Consider the following 8,955-nt stretch of genomic DNA (forward strand, 5'->3'; position numbering starts at 1 on the left):
ATAGATGCTCAATCTATATTCAATACTGTTACATGAATGAATAATGAATTATTCCCTATTAAAGACATCAATACAAGAAATGTAAGGCAGTGCATACTTCATTGCCAAACTAATGGTATAGAAATTCATATTTTTGCAAGTTGTTTTCATTATTATTACTTTTCCAATAATTATATGCAATAACCATCTGTTCATTATTACATACAACAAGCAGGATTGATGTCCTATTATTTTATGTAGGTTAATAGCAAAACCTGACATGAGTAATGGATAAAACATGAGGAAATGGGACAATTGAAAGGAAGAGAGTGGGAGTTAAACTTTCCTTCCTATATGACTTACATCATTAAAAAAATTCATTTCTTTAATGTGCTTCCTATTCCACTCGGTATGTTCAATTCATATAACACAGAAATTCATTTCCTAAGTTAAATCTACATTTTCCAGTTGGCATACAAATAATGTCTTATGAGAGAAAACATTTGGGTCATATGCACAGTACCCTGGAAATTGATTAGGCTTGATTAATCTGTCTCGGTAAAAATCTTTACAAAAAGGAGTGGAAACATTTAACAACATCTGCTCTTTGGAATTACTTGCCGATATTCTCTCATTTTACCTCTGCATTCTATGTGATGGATTATATTTTCATCACCAAAGTTGGTATCTATTTGAGTTTTCTTTTTTTCTTTTCTTTTCTTTTTTTTTTATTTTGAGGGAGACGGGGGGTGGGGGGGGAGAGAGAGAGAGAGAGAGAGAGAGAGAGAGAAAACAAGCAGGGGACAGGGGAGGCAGAGAAAGAGGGAGACAGAGAATCCCAAGCGGGCTCTGTGCTGACAGCACAGATGTGGGGCTTGAACCCACAAACAGTGAGATCCTGACCTGAGCCAAAACTGAGTTGGAAGCTCAACTGATTGAGCCACCCAGGCGCCCCTGAATTTTCTTTTAACAATGTGCTTAATTACAATGGGGGTCTTGACATAAAAGCACTACTAATTTTAGCATGGGTCCTACTTAAGTGTTTTCCTGAATTTCTTTACATTGTAACTAGACAATGTAAAGAAGGGGTCATTTCCTGAGATACAGAACCTGATCAACAGAAACTAATCTGTTCCTTTAACACATATTTATTCTTCTATGTGCTAAACATACTGTGAGGAACTGGACATTCAAAGAACGAGTAAGATCTTTTAGCAAGAAGCTGGGTTATAAACTGAAACTCTTCTTCCGCCTTCTTTCTTACCCTAAAGGAATCTGTCCAACTGTTCTTAGTGACTCAGTGATTGGAATACACATTATTGATTCCAAACTCTGGCTTTGTTTCGTGGTCAAAGGATGTTGTTTGTAGGACTGGTTTAGGTACAGGTTTTGTACATTCTTATGTGGTGACTTACAGTGATTTTCTTGTACAAGAGCTAAAGAATACCTTAGAATTCTGTTATAAATGTTACTGAAGACACCATAGAGTATTATATATACAACAAAATTTTGCTTTTGCTAGTGAAGCAGCAATCTGTTTTATTTTTACTCTTAAGAAATGGAAGCGTCTGCAAGAAGAGATACAATGTTGGGTGCGGTATTTGTCAGTTTCAAGATCACCAGGGAATAAGGCTTTAGGGCAATCAGCTAGATAACTGTAAAGAAGCCACTTTACCACTCTGGATCTCGGTTTGCTCATTTGTAAAACAAGGGGGCTGGATTGTATCAAAATGTCTCAAACTTAATATACATACCAGTCACCTGGGGATTTTGCTAAAATGCAGGTGGGGCACGGGGCCTAAGATTCTGCATTTCTAACAGCGCTCAGGTAATGAACACCCACGTGGCTGATCCATGGCCCACATTCTGAGTGGTAAGGGCGAGTTCAGCATTGTCCAATAGAATAACATGAGCTACGTGTATAATTTTAAATGTCTAGAAGCCACATTAAAAAGGTAAAAATAAATAGGTGAAATTAATTGCGGTAACGTATTTTAACCTGATATAATAAAAAATATTTTAATACATCACCGATACAAAGTTATGAATGAGACATTTAATACCCTTTTTTACATATTAAGTCTTTGAAATCTGGTGTGTGTTTACACTTACATCACATCTCAGGTTGGACTAGTCACATTTCAAGTGCTCAATAGCTACATGTGTGCTACCACGTAGGGTCACACAGGGTCAGCCAGACCCATTTCAGTTGCCCATTTCAGTGCTGGTAACATTTTCCCGTGATTCAGGTCTACCTTCTATGTCAAACAGACTCCTGACTCCAGGTGGCGCTAGTGTTCTTTGTTTCGTCCTTGAAAACTTGTTCCTGCTGGCGTGAGGGTACTGCAAAGGCCACTTAACGTTATTTATTTACTCAGTTCCTTCTCTTAATTCATTCCTTCCATAATTTACATTTACAGGGCATACTAATGGTAAGCATATTATATTCTCTGTAACTTTGTACAATAACTAAAACCCAACGAAATTATTGTTAATTATGCCAAAGTCAATTATAGAAGAAATACATAAAATCATTGTTATCCATTCTTGGAAGAATGAACTATAGAAGATTGATATCTGATGATATAATGTTTTTATAAATAGTATGGTGACCAGCTATTTAATAGAACACAAGTGAAAATAGGAGAATTGCGGACTTTAAATAATTGCTGATTTAAATAGTAACTTTGTAACACGGTTGTTTTATGAAGAGGAGGAAAATGTTTCTCTTTCACCTTTACCTAATACAGCATGACTGGTACTTTGCATTGGTGGTTTATGTGTTGAATTTTCTGAAAGGGAAATGATGAATACAAAAATTAATTTCAATTTCAACCCTGTAGTTTTGTCTATATTTCACGCATACTGTACCGAAGAGATTACATTTTCTGGAAGAATAATTTTTATACTCAGTCTTAGTATGAAGAAGGATGCCCAATCTCCAATTTTTTGAAAGCTTTATATTATTTCTTTTGTGTGTGCCTCTAATGATGACAGAACTATGTCAGGTATGGTGAACAAGGGGTTTAAATGTGTTAACTCATCTTCACAGTAAACCAATAAGGTAGATACTTTCATTAGCCCCACATTTCAGGAGAGGAAATAGATGCTCTAGAGATTAAGTAACTTGTGCTGGGCCCATGGTCATTAAGAGGTAGCACATGAATTCCTGTAACTTCTATGCTATCTTGCAGAACCTCCTTTCCTCTGTCTTGAGCTGAGTTTGCTGATCAGTCGACAAGATAGTTGACTGAAACTGCAATCTACAATATCCAAGGTGGGGGAGGGGGTTGTCTTTTACAATAATAAGACCTAACATGTTTAAAATAAGATCAGAGAGAAAAAATCTCAGGTACTTTTGGTCTTAGTTCTCATTATTCTCTAGTGACAACCTAAGCCAAATTATCGAAACTCCAATTTGTACGTCTTTAAGACAGATTGAATAGGAAATCCCTTTCATGGGTGTATTGGTTGAATTTATGATATGATTGCTGACAACTCACATCACAACATAAATTCCTCCCACCTAACCGTTGTAAAAATATATTCCTTATATTATATCACACATGGGTTTCCCAGCAGTTTTCATGTGCTCTCTTTTTGATGCATATAATACAAAATGGTGTGTGTGTGTGTGTGTGTGTGTGTGTGTGTGTGTGTGTGAATGAGATAGAATTGAGTTCAGTTCCTCTCTTTGTCACCCCCTGGCACTGTTATCTTGGGTAGTTTAGTGAAGGTCTCTTGGAACATCAATTTCCTCACCTGAAAATCAGGGTTGATATGTTTTTTTTCTGAGGATATGCCGTAAGAATTAAGTGAGATGATATATGCAAAGTCTCTAGCATAACTTAAGACTCAACAATGTTAATTTTGTAGAATAAGAGAATTATCAATAAGCTACATCCATGCCTGCTTGCTTTACTTTTTAGGGGAACTTGATATCCAGTGACAAATGGAGCAGAAAAGTGAGGCTACTCTTCAGACAAAGAAATTCTACTCCCCCCAACTCCCCCAATTCTCCATTTTTTGATGGAATTGGGCCAAGTTCATCTAACTTACACTGCAAACTGCTTTAGTTCTTTGCTTTGGCAGTGAAAACCAGTCTGTTAAGTAATCTTGTTGAAGAGCTTATGAAGACATTATGGTACTTGGCTTCCTATCTTATCCTAGGCCCCTGGATGAAAAATCTGTCTTTCCTTCCTATCTTTCAGACAAAGGATTTATAACTACTTTAGCATATTATTGAAGCAAGGAGACACTAAGGAAACGTGCCTCTGGGCTGACTTTTACGGGTCCTGATTTGGATGCCCTGCTTAAGGTTCACAGGCGGAAAAAATACATTGTTTTTAAAATATCAACATTTCCTGATATGATTTTCTTTTCTTTTCTTTTCTTTCTTCTCTTTCTCCCTCGTCATCCTCTTCCTCCTCCTCTTCCCCCCCCCCCCACCTCCTTTTTCTTCGTCGTCTGTGTGTGACTGCATTTGAGAACACAGAAACCTTAAAACTTTTCACTGGGTTCTTGAAAACCAGCCCAAATGATTTTTCCTCATCATATTCCCTTTTTGTTGCTGGCCAGGAACAAAGCCACTTAAGCCAAGTGGTCACAGTTCACTTCACACATACAGAGAAGGAAAATTTATTTTAATCCCCCAAAGATTAAGAGACAATCTGCTTCTGACACTAGAAGGGGGTCTCGGAAAAAATGATTCATGGGCAGAACATGATCTCAGAATATCCTCCAAGGATTCAGAAGATGCCCCAACAAATATGGAGCCTGAGAATTTCCCTGTGTTATGTATTTGGAAAAGGAGGGGAGAACTGGAGAAAGAGGGAAAACTTTCTCAAGGAGAGAGATAGACAATGGCCTGACATGAATGATATCTTAGAGCAGATAACGAAGATTCAACCATGATGGTTTTGGATTATATACAAGGTTGAATTGTATATAACCCACCCACTCCACCTGCATCATTGCTCATGTTATTGAGTGACCAAGGGTAAGGTACAGTGGGGCATAGAAGTAGTAAAGGCTTTGTAACCACATGAAACTGACTTTGAATGAATCTCTGCTCTACTCCTAAGTGACTTTGGCTTTGCTACTCTGAGCCTCAATTTCCTCCTCTGGAAATGCCAATATTATCTGCCTGATAACCTAACCAAATTGTTGTGAGGATCACATTAGGTAATGGAAAGGAAAGTACTTTGCAAATTATCGAGTCCTGCAAATGTGGTCTAATGATAACAATGACCTACGTGACTGATGAATCTTATGTCTGTGGATTTCTGCAGTTTGAAGTTTCAGGATCGCTGTTGAAATCTCTTACCCTTCTCTTTGTCTAATAACAGATGGGAGATTGGTCAGCCCCCATCAGATGGAATTAATCAAATTCCAATGTAGAAGAGCCTACCAGCGCCCTGCCCTCAGGCTCTCAGCTCCCTCAGATGTGATTGTAAGCAGGCTTCCTTACTCCCTACTAGGCGCGGAACCCCAAGCTAGACAACTTACCTAGACTTTCTTACTAACTCACTTGTTTGCAGAAGAGAAAACACAGGATCCGGAAATGAAGACACCTGCTCAAGTTCACACAGCCATTAAGTGGGAGAGTCAGGATTCTAAGGCAGGAGCCCTTTTTTCTGACAAGGTATGGAAGTGAATTGGTTCTACCTACTTTTGTCCATCTCACCTTCCTCTCTCCTTCCTCCTTCTCACCCTCCTCTCTCCTGCACCTTCTCTTGCTCCTTCCTTCTTCTCCTTGAGGTACGAAGTTTTCTTTGCTAAATAATCTGAGGAAATTTAAAAAGAAATTAAAACACAGGTGAGCAAAAGTCGGAAGTCTTTTTATGCTAAATGTGGTTTTCTTTGGAATTTTCAGGGAAAGCACCGAAGAAGTAAAAAAACCACAAATACATAGAATTTCCCTGGTGGTTACAGCCCACATGGGTTTGTGCCTGTCGCCCTAAGAGCTTTTTTAAAAAAAGTTGTTTATGTTAATTGCACAGAAAATATGCAAATACGTTACCATTGTAAATTCTAAAAATTGAATATTCAGATCGAATAAAAGTCACTTTTAACCCCCTTTACCCCATTGCCTCCCTCAAATGTAACTACTATCATTTTAGTCGTTTCTAAAACTTTAAAAATTAATTTATACACATTCATATAGATAAATATATATTATTATTTTTACATGAATGGTATCAGTTGTATTTATTGTTCTGTAGCTTGTTTTTAAAATTCTATCCGATAACGTATCTTGGAGACATTCCCATGTGGATATAGTCTTCTGCCTCATTCTTTGACTACTTCATAGGATGAATGAAGCAGTGGTAATTCAAACACTCCCCTACTGGTGGACTTGTAGGTGATTTTTGTTCCATTGCACACAGTGTTCCAATGAATGCTCTTGTACTCGTGTGATGTTTCTCTAGGGCAGACACTATAATGTTGTGAATCTGGATATAACAAAACTGCTCGATTGGCTTCCATCCTCCACCTGACCCTTGTTCTCACTAAAGACCGCTTAACCACAATCACTTGGGATTCTCTCATTTCAGGGGATTGTCAGTTTTGTACCATACAGTTTTTATGGTCTTTATTTTTGGGCTTTGGTGATACTGTAGACTGACTGAGAATTACTGTTTGCATTACTCTGCAATGATCGAGCGTGCATCTGACCCAGTTGTGTGTGTGTTTATGTATGTGTACTTAATGAGTTAATAGTGTAATCCAAACTGCCCTCCCAGGTGCCTGTACCAACTTATACTCCTGCCAGCACTGCGCAAGAAAACACATTTCCTCAAATCCTCACCGACACCTGACATTTTCAAACATTAAACGTTACGTCAATCTGATGGGATAGGTTAAAAGGACATTTCATTCTCCTTCTAATTTGCATTTTTTACCCTACTTTTCTTCTTGTGGCAGAAATGTCCCCCTTAAGGAGTTCTTATGTCCTCATTAAGCAGTGGGGAGTCCCTTCCCTAGATCTGTTCCTTCCCAGCACCCCTATATAGCAGCTGGAGAAAATGCCTGAAATAGTGGTGAGATCCAGAGTTCCATACACAACATTGCCTTCCCCGGGGCTTCTGGGTCTTATGCTGGAAATTCTCATAGTATCCTAGTCCATGAATATTAGGAATATTAGGCTATGTTTAGAAGTTCTTCAGAGATGCTATAAAATAATCACATGCTCACTTTCCCCTTGTTGTTTTTCTGCTGTAGGTGTATTTTATGTGTTCACTGTTTTTAGATATGGGGACCCAATGTGTTCACTGTTTTTAGATATGGGGACCTGTGCTGTAGCATTTGAACAATATGTATGCATTTTTTAATTATGAAAATAACATATGTAAATTATCCAAACCTGGACAACTTTAAGGGAGTATAAAGTAGAAAATTATCTTCCGCTCAGAAGCAACCATTGTTAGATGAAATAAATACCTTGAAGAAAATACATTTTCAGGTGTAAGCTTATCTGCCTTCTATTCAGATTTCATAAATGTCTGCCACAATCATTTTTTTTTAACCACTCAGAGAGGTCATTTTGTCTTGTTTCCTCTGTTATTTTTTTTATGAGTGCGTTTCTGCATTGCCCATTTGGAGTATGATACAGTTGGCCCTTGAACAATGAGGGGGGTAGGGGTGTCAACCCCCATGCCATCGAAAATCTGCATATAATGTTTGACTCTCCTCAAGTGCAACTACTAATAGCCTACTGTTAACTGGGAGCCTTACCATTGTTTTCAAGTATTTATTTATTTATTTTGAAAGAGAGAGAAAGAGAGTACACAAGCAGGGAAGGAGCAGAGAGATAGAGAGAATCCCAAGCAGGCTCCATGCTGCCAACGCAGAGCCCGACGCAGGGCTCGAACCCATGAACCGTGACATCATGACGTGAGCTGAGATCAAGAATTGGACATGTCATAGGCTGAGCCACTCAGGCACCCCTGCAAGACTTACCATTAACACAAACAGTTGACTAGAATATTTTGTATGTTAGATGTATTGTATGTTGTAGCTTATAAAGTAAGCTAGAGAAAAGAAAATGTTAAGAAAATCATAAGGAAGAGAAAATATATTTACAGTAGCATGTGGTATTTACTGAAAAAATCCGCATATACATGGACCCGCACAGTTCAAACCCATGTTGTTGAAGGATCAACCATATATCTTTAAACTTATAGTTTAAACCTGGCATGAAATGGTCTCTCCTCTTGTGTGTCTACTAAAAGCTCATTAATGTAAGCTCTCTTGGCTCAGTGGGACTTCAGACCTGGAGGTGCTGTGTGTCCTCATGGTACACAGACTGACTATTCCGGAGTAACGGGGCAGGGCCATGATCGTCTCCCAGCTTGTTCAGGAACATCCCCTACTTTGCGAAAGGATCAAGAGTCCCAAGTGACAGGAATACAAACCCTTCCCACAACTGGTGTCAGAATATGTGAACCTAAGGAGAGGCCTGAGGCTCCTGAGAAGAAGTCTAGCCACACGGGCCAGATTGGCTATAAGGGAGAAGCAGCTTCAACGTTCACAGGAACCCATGCCTGCCGAGCGTCCTTTTACTGAGCAACTAGATCGTGCCAGCTGGGGAGACAAAGATACTTTCTCACCCCTACTCCCCTGTGCAGCCAGACAGTCATTTTGCACACCAAATTCTTGGAGCCAGTTTTTCTTGCATAAGCACAAAAGAATATTCTTTACTATGGCTGAGATAAATGCACGAGGCTGCATCATTTTCACAACTGGTTAGGAGGAATGTTGAATTCAACACTCTGATGATTTCAGTTCTATTGTGAACATGATCTCTTGGCTGCTACAGATTTCCTTTCTTGACCCACAGCTTATTTAATTGACTCTGAACATGAAGCGATGAGTGAAATTGTTGGATTTAGACTAGATGGTTTCATGCTATCATACAGGAAGTGCTCTCTGAAATCTCAGGCCGTATGTGCTGGGCCTGTGATTCCTGGCAGC

This window comes from Acinonyx jubatus, chromosome B1 (genome assembly GCF_027475565.1).
Source record: "Acinonyx jubatus isolate Ajub_Pintada_27869175 chromosome B1, VMU_Ajub_asm_v1.0, whole genome shotgun sequence".
Lineage (NCBI taxonomy): Eukaryota > Metazoa > Chordata > Mammalia > Carnivora > Felidae > Acinonyx > Acinonyx jubatus.